Here is a 19,059-nt window from a genome sequence, read left to right as displayed (position 1 = left end):
AACTAATGATCAATTGTTTAACCCTTCTGTAAGAAAGCCTAATGATTATAGATGAGACTCAGTTAAGGAGTTATGGTTATGGTCCACAGATTCTCTGCCAAGGTTATCAGGTGGAGCAAGGTAGGATTCCATCAGTTAATTATTATTTGCCACGGAAGGGAGAATTCTTGGAAATGCATGTGGATTTAGATACAAAAGAGAAATACAGCAAGATACGGATTCAGACAATAAGCCATAAAACTATGAGTAATTAGATTCAAGGTTTTGCTTTTCAATATGTTGTGTGAAAAGTTTCCTGAACAAGGGCTTCCTTGTTATGTTTCTGATATGGAATGCTTATATAATTGATGGAGGTAATTGCTGGTTACCTTATGATGAACAGTTTAGGTAACAACATCAGTGCAGCCTCAGGGGGAGAAAGGCAAAAGTAGGGACAAATGCCTCAAAACATGGGAAACCCACAGCAAAAGGCAAGGACTCAAGTGAGAGTAGCAAGGATGGAGCTGTAGCTAAAACAATACCCCACTAAAAGGAAGGCTTTGATTATTCAGGACAGTTTTCAGAGAGTTCTGAATGATATCTTGGTTTTTTCAGGTAATTTGAAACCAGTGGAAAATATAGAGCAGGTAATGGCTGAAAAACCAAGATGACCTTTGGTAGAATGGCAGGACCACTTGCAGGACCATTTCATAATTTAAGGGTTTCACAGATCGGTTTAGTCACCAAAGTTCTGTTTAATTCATGATTTGTCATATTCTAAAGGCTCATCAGTTAATGATGGGATTGACAAGGATGAGTTAAGGGTTTAATACGCTTCTTTTGGTGGGGCACTTGAGCTGGTGAGGGAATGCGGTTATGGAGCCCTGATGACAAAATCTTACATAGAATCTGCTTTTTGTTTTTTGCCAATACACCGGGAGTAGGTTTTTATGTCCTAATAAAATTTTCTATTTTTTTAATTAATTGCTTCTTTATTATTGGAGGTCCTCACATCTTTTTTTGGAATACTGTTTTAATACACCTGGAGTGCCACAATCTATGTGGGTGCAATTTGCAAGGGAAGTTTTTTTAGATATGTATTTGCTGATGGGTTGCTCAATATCATGTTATTATTTAGAATTAGTCACTTCCTCAGGGTGGTCAGGGTGGCATCGGGTTTTTCCTCTTTGCTCCATTATTTATATTGCTTGTTTGTGGGTAAGCTGCTTCAAACAAGGGTATTTAGGGATATGATGTCCAAGATAGTTATTTATTTTCTAGGGATTGAAGTTTTTCAGGAAACGATCTTTATATTGCTGCAAGAAAAGTGGATGGATTGATTCAGTCAATTGACAGGGTCCTAATGCTTACTCTGAGACAGGTTCAGTCTTTTTTGGGGTACCTAGTGGTCGCATGCAGAGTGAAGCCTATGGGAAGGCAATTCTGTTGTCACCTATCGATGGCAACGATGGGTGTAAAAGCATCACATAATTTTATCCGATTAAATAAAGCCATAAAGGGCCATCTTAAAGTATGGCAAATATTCCTATCATTATACAGTTGTAAGACCTGTTGTCTTGATCAGGAGATTTGTAATGATGAATTGGATTTGGACACTGATGCATCAGTAATGTTATTTTTCTTTAAGCGAGAATGGTGTGTGGCTTGCTCATTGTGATGTACTATAATGGAAACCGATACTCACATCCAAGATGGCAACTCCCTATCTCTCCATGTGGATCCTGCTGGTCGCAGCACTGTGACGCCAGCGTCTTCTCGCCCACCGATTGGTCACGGCGTCAGAATGGACGCCAGTGTCAGAACGCCAGCTTCAGCGTCATGACATCATTGCGTCCAAACTTTTGGCGCCAAGACTGGCCTGTTTAAAGCAGCCTGGACACTGCAAACATTGCCCAAGTATAGGTTTCACTTGTGTAATCCTGAGTGTGATTATTGCTTATCTCATTGATTCCTGTGTACCGACCTTGCCTGTTTAAACGTATTGACCCTTCTCTGCCTGGATTGAACTGTTGCCTGGACTTTGACTACTCTCTTGCCTGAACCTTCTGTTACCTTGAACCCTGGTCTAACAACCTGCATCCTCCTTGGTCCGCACTCCAACTGTACCTTCAGGCCCTTACATGTACCGATTGATTAACTTTTCTTGATTGGGGACAATTGTGGGGACAGCATCTCCAAAATAAACAGGTGATATTCAGGTGCGATAACATACGCACGGTCCATGTGATCACTTATCTTTACCTCCTGTGCGCCACTGCTTTGCAACTTTGTGTTGCAATGCTTGGAACTTAATGTATATTTTAGGCTGAGTCATTTTCCAGCAGTGCAAAATGGTCTTGCTGACTTCCTATCTTGGTTCCAGTTTAAGGAGTTCTGGTGGTTGGCCTGAGGAAGAGGGTTTGCAAGTACCACAAACTTATGGGATCAATTTTTTTTTGGATCAATAATAGAATTAGTACCTGTCTTACTTTCTCTGGCAACTTGGAGGGCCTGTAACAAGGTATTGCAGGAATGATTGGCGATATCTGACTGCTGCAAAAATGGTAATATGCAAAAGATCACAAGGCCATTGAAGGATGTAGGTGGAAGTGTAATGTCTCCATGTCTGCTCTTGTGAAAAACCTGGGGGGTAGCTATTAGACTTAAGGAGTTGGAAGGAGATGATCTTGCATTACTCAGGAGGGATGGGGTGCACCTTAATCCATTAGGGCTAGATATTTTAAACATGGGTGTACAGGCAAGTATAGACAAGGCTTTGGTTGTGCTGGGTCAAAAATTTGACTGGTGAGGGTCAGATTGCTGGTGGTGGTACAAAATTATCCAAATCCTATTTTATAATGTTAGTCAAGCAAAATGAACTTTAATTACACATAAATTATTTGAATCTTGTTTCCATCAGTCTGGGAACTCATAATTATAGCCACCAGGAAGGAGCCATTTTGTGGACACTGTTATTAAGGCAAGCCTTGTATCATCTCAGAATCTTGTTTGTGCACCAGGGGACAGCGACTAAATCTCCATCCCCATGCCCTGGTTACACAATTAAATCGTTAAGAGAGCTGGGGGAATGTAGGGAGAGTGGTGACATCTAGGAAGTGCTGAATGGAAAGTGAAAGTAATTGCTTGCCCCGCCTCTATGCCTAGACATAGAGGAGGGGTAGGCAATACTTGATTGACAGCTGATATTTTTAAATGAGTTTATAACAGCTATGAATGCTTTAATAAAAAAAAAGAAATTGGATTTCATATTTAATTTAAGAAGGACTTTTAATATACAGATTTTTATGTCTGGGTGACGGGTCCACTTTAACAGAGCACTTTTTGTTGCTGAGTTAATATCCAGTTGCTGCAGCCTATGACTTAGATTCTGTGGCCTTCCCATAATTCAGAGCTTTCTGGATAACATGTTTCCTGATAATGGATCCCTTTAGTGGGTTCGGATGATTATATGCTGCCACTCACATGACCCTCACATGCAAAATATGTACTACAGATACCTTGTTACATCCTGGCCAGTAAGCCTGTTTATTTGCATGTTGGTGAGGCAAAGACATGAATATATATATATATGTATATATATATATATATATATATATATATATATATATATATATATATATATATATATATATAGATATAGATATAGATATAGATATAGATATATATATATATATATATATATATATATATATACACTATAACAAATATAACAGGGTTTTAAAACTAAAAGAGTGCTTATTTTACTTACAGAATAAGGATATGTTTCATATATCCATTGCATTTAATGTCACATGAATATTAGGAAGCAAGGACAAGGAAGAATGTGATTAACAGCTGCATCACTGTACACAGTTACAGGCATGAAAAGTAAATCTGCTTCCATCGGAGAATACTTCAGAGAGCTCTGTAGGTGTTGGGGTTGCCACAACCCTACATACAGTAGATCCCTTAAGGCAGGGATCCCCAACCTTTTGAACCAGTGAGCAACATTCAGAAGTAAAAGGTTGGGGAGCAACACAAGCGACAAAAATCATCTTGGGGTGCCAAATAAGTGCTGTGATTGGCCATTTGGCAGCCCCTATGTGGATTATCACCATACATTGAGGCTCTGTTTGGCAGTACACCTGGCTTTTATGCAACCAAAGCTTGCCTCCAAGCCTAGAAATAAAAAAATAAACACCTGCTTTGAGGCCACCGGGAGCAACATCCAAGGGGTTGGAGAGCAACATGTTGCTCACGAGCTACTGGTTGGGGATCACTGCCTTAAGGTAACAAGATAGACCAGACTGCCTAGGAACCAGATATGTTGCTGCTTAGGTAAAATTCTGTGCAAACATCAGTAAATGTAGTCCATATCCAGGCTACGGTCAAGGTTCAGATTTGCTGGACAGACAGGTTAAAAATCAATTAGAATGGCAAAAGCGTTTAAGAGGATTCTATAGTAACAGATGCCAGAGTGTAAATATCAGATTTGGCACCCAAGCTATCAAAGTGGGACAAACACAGGCCAACAGTAGAAACATATTTAAAATAACAAAAATTAAAAGAAGCAGAAAATGGAAGAATCATCTGTTGAAGTAGGAGTTTCTGATCCTGCTACATGACAATTACAAGCACACTGAGTCTGGGATTCCTTCAAGTGCTGCATTCAAGAGGCTGATGTGAAGTAGGCAAATGGACGTACCTTCTAATCAGCCTTATTGATAGTGCTAATAAGTGGAATGCAGCATAGCATTTCAATATGTTATTGGTGTTTCTCTTTGCTCAGAGAAGTTCTCTGTCAGGTTCTCTGTCATTTATTTATCTCTGAAGAAATTCCTAAATTGCAAGTTTGCAGTGCAGTAACCTATAGTAACAGTACTTAACTTTGATCAAACTGTTACACTGTAAAAAAAAATGGAATTGATTGTTGTGGGTAACCACTTTAGTGAAAGATATTTAATCAGAATATGACAGCATAATAAATAGCATATTTATATTTGGGGCAAAAAAATGTGGTATTAAGGAGGAGGCAAATGTACATGTATGTAATGGGGAGAAAGACAGAGGCCTGCTCAAAATGAATAGAGCTGATGCACTGGGGAGTGGCAGAGACTAATGTATTCACAGCCTGATGTGTTGACGAGGAGAAGAATAAAGAAGCTGAATGGTACGAAAAGATTCAGGTGCATTTTTGTAGATATAGACGTACAAGGAGCTGTATGAGATGGCAAAATCGTTATGTGGGTGGGTGAGAGGCTGAATGGGGAGGAGGGAAGGGCCCTATTGGTAAGGAGGGAACCAAAACGTCAAGGTAAAGAGAACTGATTGACTGGTGGTGACAGAATGTAGGTTAATAGAGTGGAAAGGGATCATTTATTTGTGGGATATTAAGGTATTGACTGGGTATTCTTATGGCGAGGATAAGTATTGATAGCTCTTTACATGATGTTTCAGTATGGCTGTCCCGAACTACCAATCACTCAAGGTGTTATACAGGAAGTCTTTCTGACGTTTCTTGGGGTCATTGTGGCAGATCACTTTAGGCCCCTTCTCAGCAATTCACCATACATCCACTCCTCCAAATTCTTGTCATCCTCATTGTAGACCAAAGGCATGTAGAAACCCCAGAGTTCATGTACCCGAACATTAATGATGTGCTGCCTCTGGGAGACAGTTTTCAGGTTATCAGGGTCAGCCTGCCCTGGGGACACACCTAAAGGTTATTAATCAGTGGAAACTGACCTGGGCAGTGTTGAAGTGGTCTTCGGCTTACTCTTTTTTTTGAAGATGTGGGTCCATTGCAAGGAGGTCGTCATCCGGTTCTACCCATGCCAATGTGAACTCCACTTCACTCAGGGTCTGAAATCTGCTGAAATGTACTTACTGGTGGTATAGCATACTTTTTAGTTGAATATCAGCCCCTTCCTCTGCCTCTTGCCAGTCTCTACCCAGGTTCAACCCCACTGGAGCTGACACAGCATAAGTTCTCCTTGATGTCAGTGGTAGTTGGTATAGGGGCAGACAAACTCTTTATAGTATGAGCCCTTTCTAGTGATGGAGAGGAGGGTGGCACACTTGGGCCTCTAACTGCAGGACTGAAGATAAACACAAGTTATACATATCTGTGCTGAATGTGTGTGGTTCTGGCGGATGCGTGGGCTCACTTGTGGTCTTCTAGAGCGCAATCCAGCAATCAGTTTGACAATATGGGCAGCTGGTTGTAAAATCACTGGCCTCTTTGGACTGATCTATTTCACAGCATCCACAATATGGCACTATCACCCTTTGCTCCTTCACATTCAGTTTATTCCCATATGTACCGGCCCACACATAACGCTCTGTAGTGTCCATGGCCGGGGGCATTTAACTGAAAATGGCATGGTTCCAGCGGAACCTCTAGTCTAGCTCTTCCCAGCTATCCTATCCGACATTATTGCAATTATGGACATTACTTCATCTTGCGCTAAAATAGGGACATGAGCAGAGAAAGGATAGAGCAGTGTTACACGGGACTCTAACACTCAGGATAAATATATGGATGCCAGGAGGTTCTTGCAAATAACCCTACAAAACAGAGTTTATTGTCCAAAACGATTCCTCACATCTAATGAAGCAATGCAGCAATACAGCACAATGTGACACTTTGTGGAGACAGCTTAGGGAAGTTTAAGGTTCACCTTCTAGGTTGTCAATGCCTCATATGGTTTGGATACCACACTGCCGAAATGGGTCAGGGAGATGAACTAAGCCTGATAGCCTATTCCATACAGCACTCCCTTCACTTCAGCTTTCCACCTGCATTCCGTCGCTTACATGCATCCTGGTAAGTACTGCCCCATGCATTAAAGCTGAATGCAGAGGAGCGCAGGGAAATATGCACTCATTGTTTTTTTCTCATTATTGTGTTATTTTGTATGATTTTATTTTACAATTTAAAGACTTTGTCCATTCCATTAGTTGAATAAGGTGGCATTATATTTATGTCTATAGATAATGCTCAATTTCCTTGGTATAAAAAGTGGTATTGCAGATGTCATTGCAAATGCCATACATTGTACTTGCACAGATATTACCAAATTACTCTGAGCAAGTTCTACCCCTATGTATATTAAATAATTAATAGTCATTTTAAGAATATCAATGAAACATTACTAATAACATATTGAAACATCCCAAAGTACAGTATATTTTCCCTTCATTGGAATGTAAGGTATTTTAAATTCTAATTTCTTAATGTATAAGAAGGGGCTCTTGAGTTACTGCTCTGTTGCCCATTTAGTATTCCCTGACAAGTGGGGGTTTTTCTTTAGTTTTCTGTGAAAAAATAGCCTGTTTCAGCCATGTGTTTTAGATAACATGTTCCTTTCAGATCTGCTCCAAGCATCATTCTCCAGTGCATCTTCTAGTGGACAACCCTCCATATATAAGCAAACAAAAAAGCCATAAACAAAAACTTTGGCACAATTGGTGCAGTAGGATAAAGCATCTCTATAAGGGATGCTATATAATATGAGCATAGGTAGGATACAAAGCAAAGGATCGGCTAAGTATCACTAGAGATCTTTGACACAAAAACGAATACTCTCTCAAAGATTTTGCAGCTGTGTTTTTCCCATTTACCCAATAGATGTGTTTTCGTGCTTGAGAGAGACACTAATGACCAGCCCTGCGCATGCTCATTGTCTTGGTTACTCCCCCTCCTCCTTCTCCTCTCCGGAGCAAGTGGCTTTCTAATTCCTTCCATTAATACAAGCAGTGGAAGCCTGACAAACCTGGATCTACAGTATTTGGAACATACAGATAAAGAGACAAGAGCAAGGAAATGGGTGATTGATGCAATGATCTGGGCTTAAAAGCAGGTGCATTTCTGGAAAAATAAAAGGATATCAACAGAACAAGGATCAGTATGCATTCATATGGGATTCTCTATCCTGCAAGTTGCATGGGATATCGGGACTCTTAGCTGAACAAATTGGCTGTAAAAGAGAGACAGGTAAGAGGCACAGCTACATATTTGTATAAGGGGGAAAGATTGAACCTATCTCCGTGAAAGATTCCTGCTGTTTGGTACCGTAATGTAGGACTGAGATGCTCAGTCCTGTACATTTTATGGTACAACAATAAGTACTCCAGGTTTTGCAATCAGAAATATTATTTCAATATTTGTGTTTTTGTTTTTCTGAAAACCAACAATTAGCATATAGTAGAATCAAGAATTGTGCAGGGAATTGCATCCTTGGAAACAGACCAAAGATTTATGGTCTGTCAAACACCAGCTTATTCAGCTCTGCATTAATAGGTCTGGATTTGCATGTGATTTTTTTTTTAAAGCATTTGGGATGGCAGGTTTGCAGCAACGGGATGGCTGAGCTGTAATAACCAGCCAGAAGAATACATAAAAATCACTGTGAAATCAGGGAACAAAGCATTAGATTGATGGACAAGACACTTATTATTATTTTAATTTCACGCACCTTGCACTGGAGTAGAAAATTACAAATAAAGAAAGGGTGCCAACTAGGGCACACGTGGACATGATGAGGTGCGGTATAAGACAACCACAAAAAAAGCCAAAGTAAACTGGGGGTTGGTGTTGACTTCAACTAATTATACGGCGACCCAATTCCCACGAGGAGGAATGCAATTTATGGAGGGAAATAATGTTCCTGTAATGACGGCGGAGTGTAGGAGAGAGAGAATTCCTAATGCACCACGGAAAAGAAAATCGGAAATATTTAAATTTATTTTTATTTCCACTGCCTCTCGCTGTATAAACACATTATTATTCCCTGTAAATCTATCCACGTTAGTTAAATGAAAATATAAATTCCACATGGCTATGCTGTTTGTTGTATTCAAAGGCATTTGTCATTTTTTTTGCTGATGTTGGCTTTAACACTTAGAATGCTGGTGCCAAGCATTCCCAGCAGTTTGCTGCATTTTTTTTTACAGCAGAATAATGGAAATTAAATATGTCCATTTAAGAAAGAAATGTCATTCTGTCAGCAAATGAGAGCCCCCTTGCATCTGCTGTGTATTCAGTTAAAAGGGGGGAATGCTATACAATCCCTGCGTGGGGGATGGGACATTGGGAAGCCTGGCTTAGCTTTTGAATGAAAAGGAGGAGGGCCAGCTATGTTTTACAACAACCCAAACGAGTGTGGATTACCGTCTTTGTAATAGATGCACAGATTACTCTGATTTAAAGTACAAAGCAAATAAATTCCAACTACTTCATTTGTCATTAGAGGACTTTCTTTGTTTTTGTTGTTGTTGTTGTTTTTTTGTTTTTTTTAAATGGGCATATTTATTCTAGGATTTCACTGTATAGGGAAACAGGTTAATGATTCTGTGAATGCATTTTAATTAGATGTCATTAGGAAATGGAATCACTTGATGTTGGGGATAGAAATTAAGTAGCACACAGAAGTGCACACAATTTCCCTCATCCTAAAGCTGCATATCCTAAAGAAAGGGGGATGGCAATGTGTAAAGTCAGAGAGAGGATTATTTTGGTCAGGAATAGCAGTTTAATGTTAAACTACAACTTCCAGCATAACTCAATAGCCAAGCTGCACATTGACTCACACAATATGTCCTGTGTATATACTGTACCTGCTACATTCTATTATAGCTGTTCAATTTGTGCTTGGCATTAGCTGTGGTTGGCAGCACAGAGTTTCTTAGAATGGCAACTTAAAGATACTGGATCTAAACATGCCTGGACATGAGAAGCTCCACGCACCTTTTTACAATAAATGCAAGTTAAATTCATACAGGTATGGGATCTGGAAAATAGTTATCCAGAAAGCTCTGAATTACGGAATGATCATCTCCCATAGACTCCATTTTTATTACATAATTCACATTTTTAAAAATGATTTCCTTTTTCTCTGTAATAATAAAACTGCCCCTTGTACTTGATCCAAACTAAGATATATAATTAATCCTTGCTAGATTCAAAAAAATCCAATTGGGTTTATTTTATGTTTGAATTATTTTTTAGTAGACTTAAGGTATGGAGATCCATTACAGAAAGATCCCTTATCCAATCCCAGCATTCTAGATAACGGGTCCCATACACGTAGTTAGTTTTATTAAGGGTGCTTTGAATGGGATATGAACATTAAACTATCATAGCTGTGTTTTTGGCTTGTGTGCCTGTAAAAAAATAAAAAAAAATAAAAGTAATTTGTTGTTACATACACAAGACCTTTGTTTAAAATTTTCAACACTGTAAAACCCAAAACACAGCACTTGCAATACTGAAAGCACTTTCACATAATCTGTTTTGCTGCTGGAAGTACATTTTTTTGCACCTACAATATTGCATGTACTGGTGCATTTTATAGCTGCATTCCAGCATGGCTCACACGTAAATGTGTAAAAATTTGTACATGCTGATTTTTTCTATTTGCACTTTGTTCCATTAGTAAATGAGGGCTACTGTCACTAAAAGCAGGATTACACTCCAATTAACACCTCTACTGATGATATACCATGATACCTACAACAGGGAGATTGGAAAAGCCTAATACACAGTAGTACACCCAGAGGAGAGGGATGAATAAAATATACGCCTGGAATCCCATAAGGTAATGAAATGCTAATCCAGAAGCGTAAAGCATAAGACTAGACTTTATGTAATAGAAAATAATCACGGCCATCTATTACAACCTGTACTCTAAAATAAAGACATTTGCTGTTTAGTTTTCCTCAATTTGATTCAGTAACATAACATAATCAATAAAAAGTAACAGTACCCTTAGGCTATTCTAGATGGAAACGAAAAATTCAGTCAATACAATACCTGCCTCTTTAATAATATAAATGTCACAGTGGAGACATTGACTCCCAATGGTGGCTCACACAGAGATGCTCACACTGTAAATTACAGGCATGGCACGTTCAGCAGGGACTTGGGTCACCTTCTGGACTTCAAATAGCTTAGCAGTCAACAGATCCATCACTCATTGTCAGCAAAATGGTCAAATTGTCTGCCTCTCTTAGTATTAAACATGATCCTTATTAGTATAATATCACCTATACTTTTTAAATGGCATATTGCTATAAAAGCACATGCTCATTTTACCTACAGTGCTATGCACTAAAAGTATTTCAAAGCAATATGTGTGTTTAGTTGCTGGGGCAGCAAAAGTTCCACAATGGCCCTACAGATGCTTGGTAATGATAACCCCTAGCATATTCAGAAGGCCATTTGTCCAAGAGTAAAAATGTTGTGGCTGGATATCCTTTCACTATTTACCTTTAGGGATATGGCACAAGGTGTCGCCACAAAAAGCAGATAACAGAATAGCTATATGAAAATACCCAAATGCACACCACAAATACATTTGTCAGACCTCAGCAAGACTTTATTTATAATGTAATTAATATGTGAATAAATACATGTTCATTACATTTTGATGACGTGTGTGTACCACTTCTCGCATAACTGACGCAATATTATACACACATATATTAGTCACCAGACTTATAAAATAGTTGACAAATTGATTAAACCCTAGCAGGTGGACGGAGGCCCCTAATTTAATGTCACTCAGCTTGGCATGGTGCCCCTTTCTAACCCTTAATCTCTCCTTTTGCTGGTAGGAGGGTGATGAGAGGAATAAAGGATTATCCCATTCCTCCAACAAAATATCTCCTTAGACGTACATATATTACTGTGTAATTAGTAACAATGGTCACCATGGTAAAATGAAATGACAAGCAAATATGTACTTATTTTCAGGTTATTTAGTTCCTATCACTTATGGAATACCTATGGAATACATATTCACATAAAAAGGGAATGATTAGTGGTGCGGCAAGGATTTAGGGTAATTGGTCACTTCTATCTGGATATATATCTGTACATACATTTTGCTTAGGTGTCTTGTCATTAGCCTGTTGATGGGTGCAAGAAAAACTGAACAACAATTAAGAATATGGGTTGCCATTTTCGTTGAGCAAACAGCCAAGTAAGTCAAAATTAGGTTCACTGGTCCTTTCTTAGTCTTACCAATTTTTCTAAACTAAGAAACTGGTAGAGATACTTTCAAATACATCTGACATAAAGCCATTTTTTAATAAGGCTATGGTATGTTCTTTAATGTACCATTCATACATTCAGTATGTCTCTATGTGGTTTCAATTATATTTTCAAATTAATAATTCTAGCTGAAAATTATTTGAATGAATGTGGCATCATTAGCAGTATACTACTTGCTATTATGTTGCTGAATTTAGCACATTACAAAATATGTTGGTTAGTATGTACATCTGCTTGCACATATGGCACATTCACATCCAAACATATAATCACCATTAATTACATATTAATTGTAACAAGTTAAGCCATTTGCCTACATATTTTTTCAGCCAAGCAAAGCTTCGCATAAAAGTAGTAATGGAACAGAACTATACTTGAGTGAGGCACTTCTGAGCAATGAGAAAATTATGCTCATTTATTAGAGGGACACCAACAGTACTGCCAAGACTGTAACTGGAGCTTGCTCCTTGCCTGTGATATCTGGTCTGCTGTGATGTGGTTCAAGTAGAAAAAGAGGGTACACAGTTGTTCCAGCTTTTTAGAGCGAGTCTATTTCTTATTTTATTATAAATGATACCCCTCAGATTATGGGCTGGAAAGTGGTTTTCATAAACCATTTAATCTCTGGTTAGAAAGCATCTTAATAACTTTATTATAATATACAAATGAAACATGTTTTTGAGGCTTTTACACATATCACTACTATGCATAGGTGAGATATACAGGACACCCATTTTTATGGCCCTGTGTACACAGCAGAAATGATATAGCATACAGGAGCTGCTGGGGTATATAGACCATGCAAGCAATACTAGTTGATATCCTAAGGGGTGTTTCCTGGTTGTGAGAGCTGGAAAAGGGAAGCACTGTAATTGTCCCCTGCACTTGGGCAGAAGGTAAAACCCTGGTATTCTGATATTTACTCCAAAATCACAGGAACACCTCATAGAAAAAAAATAGTGAGCTGAATTTGGACTAGTTTATTATGATCATTCCTTACATTCAACAATAGCCATTTATACCCTTGTCCAGACAGCAATGTTTTAAAACCGTATTATGTCTGTAAATTCTAGACTTATTATGTTGTACTGTATCATCATCATAGCAAATATTATTTAAGCCCATTAGTCTGTATAATGCAACTTTGATTAAATTAAATTAAAGAGAACATGGAGGAGTTTATTATTATAGACTGCAAGTGGGAACACATTTTCTGCAGTGATGCAATGAGAAGCTAGCTATGAAAAATAAATCAATTTACTGTATTTCATGATAGATATACCAGTTTGTTTGGAGTACACAGACCCATGGAAGGGAATTAGGCCCATTTCACTTTATGTGCATGGATAAAAATGGCCGTGTTTGGAATGTTAGGGTCCCATTATTCCTGGCACCTGAAGGCAATAATCATACTTAAACTTAGGTTAAGATGGCCCACTATAACTTTGTCCCAAATCAGGATCTCCTGCTGTCCCAATGGGTCAGTGCAATAATGGGACTATGTGACATGATGACTTAAATTAATGATTGAAAACACAGAGGTTAGTGGTATTAGTTTCTGTGAGAAATAGTATACCACAGCTATTTGTTGTGTCACAGTTGCTTTCAGATGTAGCTGTATGAAGATATATCATGCATGGAAAATGTGTAGAGAAAAATCAGTCCTAATTATACCCAGTAGGAATAGACATACTCAAAACAAACAATCACATTTTCCCTTTTTCTTGTTAGAAGTAACAACAACTTTAAAAACCCGCAGATTATACAGTATGCAATTACATTTTCTACCTGAGCTTTGCTGTTTAGAATAAAAAATGCATAGGCAAATCCTCATGAGACCTAGACCTTGAAGGAAAACATGGATTCCCCAGGAAATTGTCTGATAGAAGAACAAATATTGACTTTTTTTGTTCCAGATGGTGTGTGCCTAGGTATCAGCCATTTCAAATTCTTTTAGAACAGTAGAAACACAGACTTCATTGTTTGCTGCAAACCAAGAGTCCCTACGCAAAGTTATATTTGCTTATTTTCCTTATTTTACTTTAGATCATAAAAAAAATAAAAACAGTGGCCATATAATGAAGCACGCCAAATAAACTTCCCTAATTTTTGGTCTAGACATGTATTATTCAAATCAGTGTCGGACTAGGATGCCAGTGGCCCACCAGAAAACCTTAGATTGTGGGCCCACTTTCCAAACTATTATTCCTCCTCTCAACCTCTTTATTCTTCTAGTCTTTTATATTTACCTACGATATTCTTCCATAATTAAGCATTTTTCCCCATAAAGGAATAGGTAAGGATCCTGAAATATGCTAAATGGTTAAAAAGCAAGAGGCCCACTTACACCTGGGCCCACCAGGAGTTTTCCTGGTATCCCTGTGGGCCAGTCTGACACTGATTCAAATGAAACTAAACAAACAAGTAAACAAGCTACTGTTCTTCTACTTATTTGCTACCTAAAAGTATGGACTTAACTGATTTGTTTCCCAATTATTTGCCATATTGTATCTTTGGTTTATGCTATGAGTTGGAGTAGCTCTATAACATTTTAGAACCCCTTCTTCCCCAAATTCTTATGTTGGGCAGAGCTGGCCCTTGTTTATATACAGTGCAACCTGTTTATCTATCTTTCTATTTAGATACAATATAATAGATGCATGCTAAAAGACTAAACCTATAAGCTGCAATTTATATACTCATTTAAAATGCATACAAATACTGTAAAAACATCTGAACCACAGAGATGTACAGGTATGGGATCTGTTATTCGAAAGTCCAATAGCTGGAATGCTCAAAATTACAGAATGGCCATCTCCCATCGACTCCATTTTATTCAGATAATCCATTTTATTCAGATTTCCTTTTTCTCTGTAGTACATGATCCAAACTAAGATTCTGTTAATCCTTATTGGATGCAAACCCAGCCTGTTTAAAGTTTACATGATTTTCTAGCAGACAAACTATGAAGATTCAAATTACGGAAGGATCTGTTATCTTGAAAGCCCCAGGTCCCGAGCATTCTGTCTAACAGTTTCCATACCTGTATACAGTATATTGTTATGTGAAAATCTGCTCATATAGTCCATTCTAAAATATATTATTAATCAATGAAACACAGGAACAATGTAGACTCTCCCTTGATAACATTTTAGTTCAGAAGCAGTGCTTCTGGGCATATGCTTTCCATGTTAATATATATATTAGACTGTGTTGCATGATTATAATCTTCTCTTTGCCCTTTGTGGAAGAAAGGGCTTACATTGTCTGAGCTTACATATTAAAAAAAAATGTCTGAGCTTACATATTAAAAAAAATCCTTCCTTTCATGTTTTATTCAACATTCTAATATCTACTGCATTTTGTTAGAATTAAGTTTTTCCCAGGAGTATATTATTCCTCTGAAATGGCTTACTTTAAAAAGTAACCTTTATGTCACATTTCTAGAGTGTAGATTATAAATAGTATGATTTCTTTTTTGACAGGGGGAGGGAGAAAAATTCTGTAATGAACACAGTGCTATAATTGGGGGTTGGGAGTGAAAGGATGCTATAGGGGTAATTTATCAAGGTTTGAATTAGAATTTTTGTCACAATTTAATTTTTTTTCACAAAAACTCACAAATTCAAAGTATATTTTCAAAAAACAAATATCTGGAACTTATTAAGCAAAAAAAAAAAACCTTAAGAACTCTAAAGTAAAAAAAGTTAAAAAAAAATGGCCATCTAAAAAAGGTGAATTCATGTAGAAGTCAATTCAATGTTCAAGCCATTTTTTAAAATTAATTTCGACTTTTTAATTCAAGTTTTTCGAGTTTGTAAACTCACAAATTCAAGTTTTTTTAAGCCTATAAACTTGAAAAATTCAAGGTATTCAAGTTGTATTCAATCTAATTGTATTCAATCAAATTTTTTTTATAAGAAACCTGACTGTATTCCGTGAAGTTCCCCCTTCGTTTTACTTCCTCTGACAGCTGCAGATAGGAAACTTCAGACAGTCCCTAACTGCTCTGCAGGGAAACAATCATACTTTCAAATGGCAAGGGGGGAGGCCCCCCACCTTACTTCCCTAACCTCAAAAAAATCTCCAAAAATTGGATATGGATCAGTGCCTAGAAAAAAACAAAAAACAAAAAATAGTGGAGTAAATTAAAATATTGCGGCAGCACCCGGTGTCAACCCAGTGTTTATAAAAATATTTTTTAAATAAACAGGATTACACTATGCTGGATTTGTATTTCCCACATTGAAATTTGTTTCCCTGTAAAGCAGCCGGCAACTGTGTAGAGATTTGTATCCGCAAACCCAGTACAGTCTGCATTTTCTGATTATTAATCAGTCTTGCTGTATCAGCTTCTATGGCAGATATTATTTGACTTGTGGTGCTGTTTTGATAATTTATGACTATCCCTAAGCTTATCCTCCCAACCGAAGGCCAGATACCACTGAACTATAAAATTAGATTTATTAAACTATGAAATCCATGTATGTTTTTTAATGTTGTCATGCAGACATTCTCTCTTACACTTATTTAAAGTATTGGTTGACTTTGTTTGGATGACACATTTGTTATTTTTATTGTGAACAAAGAGAACTGCCTATCGAGTAATTTAGGTACTGTGTTTAAATGTAGGGGCACATTTACTTAGCTCGAGTGAAGGAATAGAATAAAAAATTCTTCGAATTTCGAAGTATTTTTTTGGCTACTTCGACCATCCAAATTGGCTACTTCGATCTTCGACTACCACTTTGACTTCGAATCGAACTAAAAATCGTTCGACTATTTGACCATTCGACCATTCGATAGTCGAAGTACTGTCTCTTTAAAAAAAACTTCGACCACCTACTTCACCATCTAAAACCTACCGAGCACCAATGTTAGCCAATGGGGAAGGTCCCCATAGGCTTTCCTAGCTTTTTTTGATCGAAGGAAAGTCGTTCGATCGATGGATTAAAATCCTTCAAATGATTTTTCCTTCGATCATACGAACGAAGGAAATGCAGTAAATCCTTCAACTTTGATATTTGAAGTCGAAGGATTTTACTTTGATGGTTGAATATCTAGGGTTGATTAACCCTCGTTATTCAACCCTAAGTAAATGTGCCCCGTAGTGTTACATACAGGAATGTCTACACCAAAGAGCCTGTGCTGAAATTACAGTAAAGAGTTTTAGGTCTTTGAATGGTATCCTGTTGGTAGAAAGCTAAAAATCCTGTGTTTCTTTCATTATAGGAATCCAGTCTTTCTCCTGTATTGTCTATGTCCTGCTCCTCTTCTTGGCGGTGCCTTAGTATCTACATCTTTCCTTCCTTGTAATACCGTCTGTTGCCTCTGTTCTTTCCTATTCCCTTTCCCTTTACTTGTTATTGATATACTGTAGCTTCCCATTTCTAGGGGTTTACATTGTTCTAGTTACCCTGTTCCAATCTGTAGTTACCTACTCTGGTATTCTACATTTTGGTCTGATTCTAAAGGGCAGTGTTGTGGGCAGCCTTTGGCCATTAAATATAGCTTTCGTCATGCTTGTTTCCCTATTTCATAAACTGAATTTAGACATCCACAGGCAAATGTTATCATGTTTTGTTTCTTTTACATCACTCAATAGACCCATATGGGAAAACTGTTCTCAAGCCATTGTTTGCATCACATTGATTTCTTGTTTTTAATTATAAATCTCAGTAGCGAAATTGCAAGAGAAGCTTTCTGTTTTGTGTACTTGAATGAATTCATCTGAAAGAATGTTTGGAACTAAATTAGCACAAAGAATGTTCATTGCCTGCCCATGCAATACGCTCTTGCACCAACAAGCAGGGACAAATGGTTATACTGTAAGTCACTTCTGTTTGCAGTTTATGGTTCAAGTGGGGTTTTGCAGTCAGAAGCTGCAGAGTAGGTTTAAACAATTAGACCACTGAAGGATAAAAAAAATTTCTGTGATAAATCATATGGTTAATACAATGTCTTCAGATACTGACAAAATCTGATTCTGTATCATCGCAGTTGGATGCTTTTATATATAAAAAAAAGTCAGTCCATAGCTCTTTAGTAAATCTTTTTTATCTTTTCAAGACCTGTGAGTGCTGATCCCTTTTTTGGTTTGTATGATTTATCTATTGATCGCGCACCCAGGCATGTTTATTTATTTTTTCGTGAGTGCTGTCATCCCTCGGAATTTATATATTTACAGGGATATGTTGTGAGCTCCAGATCATACAATATAAAGAAATGCCTAGGCTGAATCTGCAACAGAAGTTGTGTCATAAGGGTCCAGTGCAATTGGCTATTTTCTAATCTAGGCTTTAAATCAAGCCATCATTTAGGTTCAGATTTATCAAGGGTCGAATTTTGAAGTAGAAAAAGCTTAGAAATTCGACCATCAAATTGGAATACTTCGACTTCGAATATCGAAGTTGAAGTTTTTTTTACATCGAATTTGGCCACTTGCGCCAGTGGGCAGTGAATGTAATAAAACTTCTTAATGAAAAAGTTGTTACATTTGCTCCAAAAGATTACGACATCTTCAAGCTCTTCTTAAAAGTGGGCAATGCACAATGAAAATTGAGAATGCTCAATGAAAATTTGCAATACAATAACAGTTTAAGGAAGAGTATTACATTGAGAAATGCAAAATTGTATTCTTATCTTTGCAACTTTTATTACATTCCCCCAGTAATCTTTTGGAGCGTAGAGGCATAACTTTTAGCATTGCAATTTTTTTTTCATTACCGACATTCATTACATTCTCCCATGTACTGTAAGCTGTTATACCACCAGTCTCAGCACAGCATCTGGTTTGTGCAAAATCCAAGTGATGAAAACATGATATACTCTATACCAGTGATCCCCAACCAGTAGCTCGTGGCAACATGTTGCTCTCCAACCTCTTGGATGTTGCTCCCAGTGGCCTCAAAGCAGATGCTTGTTTTTGAATTTCAGGCTTGGAGGCAAGTTTTGGTTGCATAAAAACCAGGTGTACTGCCCAACAGAGCCTCAATGTAGGTTGACAATCCACATAGGGGCTACTA

General features: G+C 37.7%; 1 protein-coding gene across 1 annotated transcript in view; it reads left to right on the top strand.

Moving 5' to 3' along the window:
* Window positions 1-7,645: 7,645 nt before the first annotated feature.
* The window catches only part of plppr1.S (phospholipid phosphatase related 1 S homeolog), a 76,873-nt gene continuing 65,459 nt past the window's right edge, over window positions 7,646-19,059 (top strand). The window contains exon 1 of the mRNA XM_018243739.2: window positions 7,646-7,975. The gene's annotated coding sequence lies outside the window, so the exon portion shown is untranslated. The remainder of the gene's footprint in view (window positions 7,976-19,059) is intronic.

This window comes from Xenopus laevis, chromosome 1S (genome assembly GCF_017654675.1).
Source record: "Xenopus laevis strain J_2021 chromosome 1S, Xenopus_laevis_v10.1, whole genome shotgun sequence".
Taxonomy (NCBI): domain Eukaryota; kingdom Metazoa; phylum Chordata; class Amphibia; order Anura; family Pipidae; genus Xenopus; species Xenopus laevis.
This window is presented reverse-complemented; position numbering and strand designations above follow the sequence as displayed.